The sequence below is a fragment of the Vicia villosa genome, linkage group LG2 (assembly GCF_029867415.1).
Source record: "Vicia villosa cultivar HV-30 ecotype Madison, WI linkage group LG2, Vvil1.0, whole genome shotgun sequence".
NCBI classification, from domain to species: domain Eukaryota; kingdom Viridiplantae; phylum Streptophyta; class Magnoliopsida; order Fabales; family Fabaceae; genus Vicia; species Vicia villosa.
Window position 1 is genome coordinate 71,914,861 of NC_081181.1, and position 11,969 is coordinate 71,926,829.

Here is an 11,969-nt window from a genome sequence, read left to right on the forward strand (position 1 = left end):
GGATAGTTCATTATGTGGGTGCACGATTAGAAAGACATACGGCCTACCATGTGCTTGTATACTTGCAAAAAAGAAGAATTTGAATTCACCCATACGCATGGATGAGGTAGCCGATCATTGGAAGAAACTTGGTTTTGATGATTTTGACCCGCCGAAAGAAAATGACTCCAAAATCACCATCTCCGACGAGTTGGAAGTGATAATGGAGAAGTTTGCTAAAGCGGACGACTCAACAAAAATGCATATAAAAGAACAATTGCGAAAGATCGCATTTCCGGAGACCACCGATTTGAAACCGCCATCTCAACCGGTTAAGACGAAAGGTGCACCGAAAAAGTCCAAAATTACACAAGATGACACGTCAACAAAACGATCTCCTTCCTACTTTGAACATGTTGATGCATCGTTCTCGGAAATTCATGAGACACCTAAGTCCAAGTGTAGTGGTAACAAAGGTGCCCGTATTTCGAAGCCACCTCGCACACCGCCGATAAAAAAATCACCCATTGTATACATTGATGAGATGCCACTTTTTATGCACAAATATATCGATAACATCGTTGATGTTGGAGGCGACAGAAATTGTGGATATCGGGCGGTTGCGGGTTTGCTCGGTAAAGGGGAAAATAATCACACTTTAGTCCGACGGGAACTTCTTACAGAGTTGACTTCGTATTGGGACATCTACGGCCGACTATATGAAAATCAAGAAAAGTTTGCAAAAATTCATGATTCACTTGTTCCACCACTTACCGGTATCGCTCCGGTCTCGAAGTGGATGTCATTCCCCGATATGGGTCATCTCATAGCAAGTGCATATGATATTGTATGCGTCGATTTGACGAGGTTTGGACTATGTGAGACTTTCTTTCCACTTCAAAGTCGACCGCCATTGGACTCGTTGGGCCGAATCATATGCATCTGGTATCTACGATCGCGGCACTTCGTCCAAGTGTTTTTGAAACCGGGGTGTCCTATACCGGCTACTTGTTGTCAATGGACCGCACATCGTTCAAGTGAGGTGGAGACTTGGCCGGATCCTTTTGTATCAAGAATGGCGGAGTTTGAAGAAATGATAAGACAAGAGCGCGAGCAAAATAGAGAGCGGTCGAAGAATGTGCCCATTTTGGACTTAGGATCCACCGATTGGTTCGGTGAATTTTAGTTCGTTCCGGATCATTTTTTGTTTGTAATGACCATTTTTGTATGTATTGTTGTTTATCATGTAAAATCGGATCGATTCAATACATATATAATATAAGAAGTTTTTATATCATCTTTGTCTAATTTGTGTTTAATGTACCTTCCATTTGTTCTATTTACCCAACACACTAAGCAATCAACAAACCTCAAAATTTATGTCTGTTTCTGCATAATTCGGAAATGAAATTCCGAAATATGCTAGTCTGCCTCCTATTTTCGGAAGTTCATTTCCGAAATGTCCCCTGAGGCAGGATAAGGTTTGTTAGGCCATCAATGCTCCAATAAGTCTATAAATACTACACACTCTTCTTCATCCTCTTCACACCACAAAACACAAATGACACAAACCTACCCCCACCTAGCATTCGTCTACTTTGAAACCGGCTACCCGATGCCGTTCCAATTTCGCTTCTCGCGCGACACGCCGTTTGCGGAGTTGATACCGTCGCTCAACACACTTTTGCACTATCCCGAGAATCGAAAGGTTGTCAAGCTCGAGTACCGCTCGCCATCGCTTAACGACGAGGGAGGCATTAAGTTCACACATTTTGAGATCAAGAACGACGAAGATTTAGCGGTTATGTGGACAACGTTCGACCGATTTTCTTCGAAAGGCCCGATCGAGTTGGACGCAAAACTTCAAAGATCGGCGGACGACGTTATCAAAATGTTGACTCATCCCCACCTACCCATGTTCAACAATATGTAACTTTAATTTTATGTAATATTATCGTTGTAATCTTCACCCGATTAAATAAAGCGAATCGTTGTTGTTTTTCATTTTTCTTCTGTCCAGACATACTTTTGGAAGTTCATTTCCGAATTCCTCCAAGGGGGGTGCGTTCGGAGATGAACTTCCGAACCACCACATTTTCTGAAAAGTAACTTTATTTCGGAGATGCATCTCCGAAATCAATATTTTATATTAAAAAAAACACTTTTTCGGAGATACATTTTCGAAAACACCTTTTTTAAGAAAAAAAATACAGTTTCGGAAATGAACTTCCGAAACAAGGGGTATTGTGGTAAATTCACCAGGGATGGGCAAGAAGGTTAGGAGGTGGGTGAAGAAATTTTCTTTTTCTATTGAAACTGTCATACCCCAAAATTTGCCCATACTATTTCTCTTGTACAAATGCAAATCAAAGTTCAAAGCTTCATAGACACTTTCTCCTATACAAAGGCTCTGAACTAGGGTTGGGTTCATTCAAAGGAAAATCAGTAAATCAATGGTTCCAAGACATCTCATATGGCTCAAAATATCCTACATTACCTCCATGACAAGTATCAAGGCCTATCTCAAAGTTCTGGTCATTCAAAAGTTCAGAAAGTCAACAGTCGACTAGTTGACCTAAAAAGTCAACTGTGGTCAAAGCAAAGTCAAGACTCCTGATTTTTTGTCAACATCCTCATGTTGAAGTATCATTCACCATTTGATCAAGAATTGATCATGGTTCATCAAGGAAAGATCAAAAATCAACAAATCAAAAAGTTTCTAAATTAGGGTTTTGTATAGAAAAAGTCAACTGAACTTTGACCAGCCATAACTCTCACATGGAACATCAGAAATTTTCCATCCAAAGCTCATTTTGAAGGAAATTTGATTCTCTACAAAATTTTCTCTCACATGTCAAGTCCAAAAATGCTTGATTTGAGAGATATGGACTAAAACATTATAGGTCCTTTTCAAAAGTCAACAAAAAGACACTTTTTTCAAAAGGACATAAAATGAACATGGAAAATAATTTTGATATGAGACCAAAGACACTGGTTAGAGGACTCTCTAAGGTTTCTAAAAAGTCTTATAACACTTCCATACCTCAAAAATTGAGGGAGATAGGCCTTGCTAAAGTTGGACTATTTTTGAGGGAAAAATATGAAAGAATTTGAATATTTTTGCAAATGGGCTCAAGTTATTTTGGTTCAATCTTGATCCCCAAGCATCCAAAGGCCCAAGATCTCTTTCCCACGAAATTACATGATTTATTTGATTTATTATGAATTTTTAATTCATTTAAAAATGATTAAAATCAAATAAATGACTAGAAAATCAAATATTTTATAAAAGATGTGATTTGGATCTATTTTAATCAGAAAATATATTCCAAAGTCAATCCAATTTCGTGCAAATGATATTTGAAGAGATTAGATTGAAATTGAGCAAATTAAGAAAGTTTACATAAGAGATTTTCAATCAAATTTCCAAAACTTGCAACTCAAGATTCAAAAGGATTTCCTTCAGTTTTATCAACCCTAAAGCTTCCCCTATAAGAGCACAACAGGTCCATAGCACAAGGGTTCACGAATTTGCAGTCAGAGAACTCAAACCCGAGTGAAAAAATTCCAAAAAATCTCAAAGTTGAAATCAGAGTTTGAAGCCAAGTCAAAAGGTCTCGTTGGTTCTAATACATTCCTGAAGGATAACTGAACGTTTTGCAGACGTCTTCAAGCGTTGGAACATCAAGAACTACCTCCCATACCTCACGGTTTGCGCTACTTTTCTTGGCCTCGATTTCACGATTACATGCATCATATATGAATTTAAGTTGCATATTATGGTTTGTTTGAATGTGTAGATTGATTCTGGATCATTAATTTGCGTTTTATATGTTTATATCGTGAATCACCATTAGTGGATTTTAGGGTTTGTAATTAGGGCTTCACGTTTTAGGGACAATCAGATCCCAATTCTTGTACAGGTAGGTTCGTATGGGCAAGACGAAGCCAACGGTGGCTTCACCTTTTATTTTTGTACCCGTATGTGTGTTTTGGATTTGAACAGGTGTTAAAGGTTGGACTTTTCGTAGCCTTCTGCAAACAAGCGGTGTAAAAAGTGGCCTGCAGATTCCCAGCCAAGAAGACGACGACGTGGCATTCTGCTGTTGGCCTAGGTGCGCGCGTTTTTGACTTTTTGAACGAAGTAATCCAATGCGTCCCGACTCACACGATTACCATACGCCCTTCTGATCTAGCCATTGGGTCTTCATCTGATCCAATCCAACGCGCTGAAGACTGCAGGTGTACCAAGAACCACCATACATGCGCAGCAGCTGATCAAAAGTTAAGATTTTCATAATTTTTTTTATTTTTTATTACATAGCCTTATTTTATTTATATATTAATATATATAACTTGTTTAATTATTTTTATTTTTCTTTTCTTAATAATAATAAACTAAATACATTTTATTATAAAAAAAACTTGTCACATAAATAATATATTTATTTATTTATTTATTTATTTAAATATTTGTAATATTTATTTTCTTTACTTATATTTATTTATTAATACATAATATTATATATATTTATTATATTTATTTTATTTTTCTAATTTATCTATTTATTTATATTTATTTATATAATTAGTATTTATATTATTTCCTAATATATTTACTTAATTTATTTAAAATTACATTTAATTACTTATACATTCAAAAATTCCTATTTATTCTATTATAACTTTAAAAATTTCATAAAAAATACTTTTTGCCTGATTAAATTATTTTCTTATCTCGATTAAATTAATTAGGTCGTGAGACCAATAATTAATTAAATCTTTGGTATTTTCTTGCTTCCTTTGTACCCTAATCAGGGTTTACGAAGATCATATCCTACACTGAATGTTTTTTATTTATGCCTTTTCAGGGTTACTCTTCAAACACCTTCCGACCGCGCGCCTTCAAAATCCGAAGTTAAGTATTCATTTCTTTTATCTTTTAAAGTCTATTTTGTTTTCCTTTTGATTTTATGGTTTGCCCTTATATTTCCGAACTGTGCATACATTCACTCCATCTATTTTTCTGCCCTTGCCATTTTTCAAGGTTAACCCTAAGGCTTCCCCGACCGCCAACCATGTCAGATCAAATTCAAAATGCAAAGCTAAGTGCCCTTGTATTTATTTATTCTTAATTTCTTTATCTTTTATTTTTATTAGGATTAGCAATGTTCTCCTCCGAACCGATAATGCACTCACCCCTTTTCTTTGTTTGGCATTTTTCCCGCCTTTCAGGTTTTGCCAAATGCCAAAGCTTCGCATAGTCGGTAACCCTAAACCCTAATTATTACTTATGTTAGACCTTTTATTTTTATATTCCGCTGGTTTCAATTCCCCTCTCCTCTGCTGGTTAAAATTTCCCTTCCCCGTTATTACTGTTTATATTATACTGCGTGGTTAGTAATTCTAGGGAGTGCAACTTATTAATTGAATTAGTATCACGTAATTTTACAAGATAACATAACTGAACATAATCACGTGATTGGTGCACACACGCACACTTTTGGGTAAACCTCTCTGTTGCCTGTTGCCTTGTGTTTATTTTGCAGAATAGCCATGTCCCTCGAATACGAGGATACCTCAGCCATGTTGCCTCGATAAATAAAGGTCATGTGACCCTAATGATGCTGCCTTCGATACACTAACATGACCTCGACCCTCGGAAGTTGCCTACGGAAAAGGCTGAGGTATCCTCTGGCTGCCTACGAAAAAGGCTATTCTGATCCTTCCCTTTAAACTACCTGCCTCTCTATGGCATGGGTCAGTCTTAAGGTGAACGATAACTCGACGACCCTTCAACCTCCAAATGAAAGGCTTCCTGCCCTCTATGGCATGGATAGACCCTTTCACCCTGAAAGGCTAAAAGAACTCTTTTTTCAAATTATAAGGTAATTGCCCCTAATTGCCTTGCTCTGGCTAAAATGTCTTTTATCAACTTTTTTTTAAACAAACACTCTCAAGGCTACGCTCATTTACGAGCTAAAGTCCTTGTTTCTTCATCTTCTATACATTTCTAAACTTTTGGTTTCAAAACGAGCAAAGCAATTAAGAGCCCATGGAAAACCATGGATGCAAAGGGTGCCTTACACCTTCCCTTTGCATAATTACCCCCCGAACCCTATTTTATTTAAAAGGTTTTTCCTGTTTCTTTTAGCCTTTCTAACTTGTTTGGATAAAATAAAAGTCGGTGGCGACTCTTGCTTAACCGCGACATTTCGATTATAAAAGTCAGTTCACCGTATTACAGAACTGGCGACTCTGTTGGGGATAAAATTCGATAAAAGAGGGGTTACCTTAAAAGTTTAGGATTCACTTTAATTGTTTTCTATTGTTTGTTTTGCTTGTTTTAATTTTCAAGGCTGTTTTGGGAATTCTGCTGTGTGAAAGGTCCTACACCCGGATCTAGTGTACCTTAAGTATGTGGCATGAGACCAGGGAAGCTGTACGACATGTATCGTTATGGTTGAACTGGTGGCCACCGTTAGTGAGACGCTTTGGTTTGTCCTGATGGCCCTTGAATCGGATCGAGGAGACATTTGGCTACCGCGTGGTGTCATGAGCACTAATTCGCCTTTAGAACCTTAGTTGAACTTGACTTTGGCTTATAAGAAGTAGCAAGATGGATGGCTTCGGATTCCTGACTGAAGCCGGTTGATACTCGATGCTACACTCATTGAGATTGGACTTAAGGGATGCTTTTGGCTGGCCGATTGAGTGCTATGTTGAGACAATGCCCACGAGAAAGATCAGGGATATGAGCACTATAGAACCTAGTTACTTTTTAGGACAGGTTGAACCAACTAAATGAAAGGAAGAAGGGTATATACCTATGAACTTCATGCAAGCCTAACCATAAGGCAAAATTGTGTGACTTGTGTGACTTGCGTGACTTGTTGGTGTTTGCTGCTAACCTTCGTTTCCTTGCAGGTTTTGTTAAAAGGACTTGTTTGTCCTTACTACCCCACACTATGCCTAATAAACTGCATTCGCATAACATCATGACATCATGACATCATAAGCATAACATGATTTAACTAACCCTTTCAAGGATCTTAGGAATTTAGGGCGCACAATTTCAGGTGCCCTTATCAAAGGTCGATTTCTTAATCAAGGGGCAAGAGGATTTATTTTTCTCTAGCCGCATACCTTCCAATTCAAAGACACAGTACCTAATCAAGGGGCAAGAGGATTTATTTTCCTCTAGCTATGTGCTTTCAAATTCAGAAGTATCCCGAATCAGAGGCGACGACCCACTCGATATGGTGAGCTTGATTCTCAAAGAAAGACGTTCAAAGACAAAAATCAGATTTCTTCAAACAGAAACGCGACCAAATCACTTTCTAATGTTGCTATCTAAATTCCTAAAGATCCTTGAAAAACATTGCACCTGCACTCATAACATCACATCACAGGTTTCTACCACAGGTTTCTCACCTCCTCGCTGTTTATTTCAGCATCATGAATCTCGAGCAATCGGTCAAAAATCTTCAGGCTTAGAACAACCAGTTCCAGAAAATAATCTTTCACTTGGCCAAGGGGCAAGAAGAATTAAAGGCACTTCTGTCCGAGAAGGGGAAGGACCAACAAAGGGAGCAAGGTGTGCAAGATAAATGGAAGTCCAAACCTAAGCGGTCATTCACTCCGTTACCCATGCCGCTATCTCAAGCTCTGCAACAACTGCTCAATCAGAACTTGATAACTCTATTGCCTCCATATTCACTTCCTACTAACCCCGCTCCTGGGTATAAGTATCATGCGATATGTGCTTATCATTCAAATAGTCCTGGTCATGATACAGAGGATTGTGGACCGTTGAAACACAAGATCCAAGACCTCATTGATGACAAGATCATTGACTTCAACTCACCTGAGGAACCTCATATGGCTAATGCTGGGTACAATCGGAAAGGTCGCAATGAACCCAACCAATCTGTGGGGACAATTCTGATCACTACACCAGTTCTACAACAAAGACGCAAGTCAGATGCACCTAAGCGTCAGTTCACAAAGATTAACATGTCACTAGCTCAGGTGTTACAACATTTGTTGAAAGCAAACCTGATTACAGTGAGGGATCCTCCCGTGAAGCCCAACACCTCCGCTCCTAGCTATAAACCCAATGCGAGGTGCGCCTATCATTCCAATAGTCCTGGACATGATACAAATGATTGTTGGCCATTGAAGAACAAGATTCAAGACATGATCGATGCTGGTGAAATTGAATTCTATCGTCCCAAGACTCCTGTGGTGATCACTACTCCTATGCCTAATCACGACAAGATTGATTAACGTTTAGAAGGATGAACTTTTTAAGATCATTAGCTTTACTTTCATTTGCAATTTCTATTCTGTTTATTTAAACATTCGAATTATGATAGACATTATATATTTTAATAATCATCGTCAGTGCATTGCATATGTTTGTCTTGAATTAATCATTTCGCTATCACTCATTTTAAATTATGTCTCTACTTTGCATACGTTGTGTGATATTCAACTCCTGCTAAAGTTGTATACCTTTTGAGGGAGGATGACGAAAACGATACCGTAACCTCATACAGTATGCTTTTGAACGGACTGTGCTGACGATGTACAGGCATTGTTTCAATTCTTAAACAGTGGAGATATAAGGATGTTAATCCCTCGTCAACCCCTTTGAGCCTAAGAAGTAGAAGTTCCTTTCTTGTGCTAATTAAAACCCTTGATCATAACCTGGGGCAGGGTAGTTCTCAATTAATTTGGTTGTGCATTCTATTTTAAGAGAATCATTCAGTACACCTTTCAACAAAGGTTTCAATCACAAGCGTTCATCCGCACACATCAAAGAAGTGTTGGAGATGTCAATCAAAAGACAAGGACGGTTCACCAATCATCCAAACAAGGCAGTCAATATCTTTCAAAAAAAGAGAAAAAATGGAAAAAACATACATACGAAGAAAAGCCTGCTAAGTCAAAAATCAAAAAGAAGACTTAGGCAAAAATCAAGGCGTCCCGCTGACTGTTAACTCAAAAGAGACAGTTCAGGCAAAAGTTAGGGATATCAAAAAGATGGAAAAAAATAAGTCAATAAATTCTTGAACAACTCAAAGTTGTGACTACCAAAAGGAAGAAGTGACTGCCATCTCAAAAGTTCTCTCTGCTTGTGAACCATCATCATTATCAAAGGTGCAAATCCAAAAGTCTCTTGGAACCTGAATGCATAAGTCGAATCAACTGAGCTTAGGATTGAAGATCATCACGAAGAGGGGTGGGTACAATCAAATTTTGAGCCTTTATCCTTTGTTTCTTAAACCGTGAACCAAGCCACGTTACAACCCTTGAAAGTCCTAATTGAAGCATGGTTAGTTCGAAAGCATACTGTCACCAAAAAGGTATCCCGACTCCTTAAGGTTTACTACAAATGTTAAGTTGATATCCTATTTTTTTACAAACATCATGTTTTTATAAATATCATGATTTTACATCTCCAGTTTTAATGTTTTTCAAAAACTCAAGACAGACGTATGCGTTGCATCTCATGAATTCCTTATTAAACATATTCTGCTACATAATTTCAAAATGTTAGCATCAGAATAAACTTGCACAGGGTATGGCTAATGACTGAAAGTTATCCCGACAAACAAAATTACTCCTAGAAGCCATGTCTCTTACGTATACAAGGGGCATGACATGTTTTGTCCAGTCAATTTGGGGCAATCAAGTCAAGATTCCGAGAATCTCTCATGGATGCTCGAACAATCAGGGACATGCATCCAAGTATATCTAAAGCTACTTCTCAATCAATGTGAGATATTGTCATGAGCCTATGATTACTGGGGGCATATCGCCCATAGTGAACATCTCATAAAGTCCTCGCGAGGCACATCTTTTCAAAGTTCCTGCTAACTGGGGCAAATCTATGCAAGTCCAGTTCAACATCTTGATCAATACTTAGTGGTGTCATACCCCAATTTTTGACCTAAGATACCACCTCATATCATTGCATATGCATCATTTGCATCTCTAACAAATTGCATAGTTTGTGTTTGCTACTTGTGACTCAGCAGGGATTTAATCAAGAAATCACTCATCAGTACAAGCAACAATCAACTAGGGTTTTGTTCTCCCTTCATCTCAAATGAATCATCTTCATCAATAATCAACATTTGGTCCTCAGAGATTCATTTCAACAAGCTCAACAGCTTTGAATCGACTGAATTAGGGTTTTGACTGAAGATAGCATACTCCTGACTTTTGCTCAGAATTTGACCTAATGACTTGGGACATGATATCAAGACCTCAAGTGCATCATTTTGACCTAATCCATTGGCTCATAACATCTCCTACACAAAGATTGATCAGACAAATCCTCAGATCAGGGTTTTGAACTATCAGGGACTGAAATCAGGGATCACATTTGGGAAACCCTAAAAACCCCCAGGAAGTCAATCAAAGGTTTCAATCATCTTCAAATAATCCCTATGATAATATCCAATGAAGATTGTGTCTCAATTCAAGATCCACAGACATCAATTTCATCAGGTCGACAATTAGGGTTTTTGACCTAATTCATCTGAACAATTGACTTTTTAATCAGGACAAGATGTCACAACTCAAACTATGATTCAATATCCTCTAATGCCTCAATATGATCCATTCATACCATTCATTTGGTGAGGATAGCCTGTTTCATTTGAAATCTCCAGAAACGCGATTCGTCTGAAAAAGTCAACTATACAAGAACACCTTTGACTTTTGGGAATTTTGGTCAACCATGACTTTTGAAGTTTTGAATCATCAATATATGATATATGAAGTCATTTGATCAAGAAAAATCAAGAAAATCAATCAAGAATCAAAAAGTCAAAAGTTTGACTTTTCATACTTAGAAATTTTTCTAAGTGTTTTTCATGGTTTTTTCCAAACTTTGGAGGGGAATAACTCAAAATTTCACCTACAAACTGAAAAAAACTTTCAACATGAAAGTTGTAGATTTTGATCCAATAAACAACTTTGACACATATAATTTTTTTTCATAAGATCAACCATTTAAGAGATATGGAGCTTCAAAGTTGGTATCTTATGAAAATTTCACTTAAAACTTCATTTTCTTCAAAGTTCATGGAACTTTTTCACCCATTTCCTTAAGAGACTTGAGGAAACTTTCAACTAGGATTTTGAAGTGTGTAACATGAGCTTTCCAAAATGTCAAAGAGCATGAAAAAATATGGAGTGTAGCCATGGTTTTGAATTTTGACATTAGTGAACTTTTCACTTGAAATTTCAAGTCATTTTGCCAAAGTTATGAACCATTTTGCCAAATGATCCAAGTAATGATGCATAGATGCAATAATTGGAGATATTTTTCTGATTTGAGATCAGAATGGAAGAGGATAAGAAGCTATAGTTTTAACCATGGTTTAGTCACTTTTAACCATGTGCATTAAATGTAAAGATTCCATTTTATCTTCAAATGCCAAATCACCAATTCTTGATCAACTTGCAAAGCTTTGTATTCAGAAACCTTGGCCTATAAATAGAGGTCCTTACCTCATTCAAATTCACACCAAAACCTCACAAAAGATAGGTTTCTCTCTTCTTTCTTGAATTACAAGTTTCATAAAGTTTCAAAGAGGAGAAAATGCAAGTTCCATCCCTTGCAAGTTCTGACCAAAGTGATGCTTCCCACAAACCATAAACATCACATATGATGTGTTTGAACCATCCATACACCCCAAAAACACCTAAAACTCAAAATCACTACCTCACTTTCCAAATATGCATAACATGAGACTTATCATGCCAAATTTTATTTAAGCTCATTTCTGACCAAGTTAATCATCCAAACACCATCCATGTACCATATATGAACTATCCCAATCATCATCCATGATCTGAAACATCAAAATCATCAAATTCGATCCTCACACCATAGCTCTGCAGATCGGGTGCCACAAACTGATCAAAAGGTTTTCAGTTCATTCCAAGACTTCAAACATGTTCCATAAGGT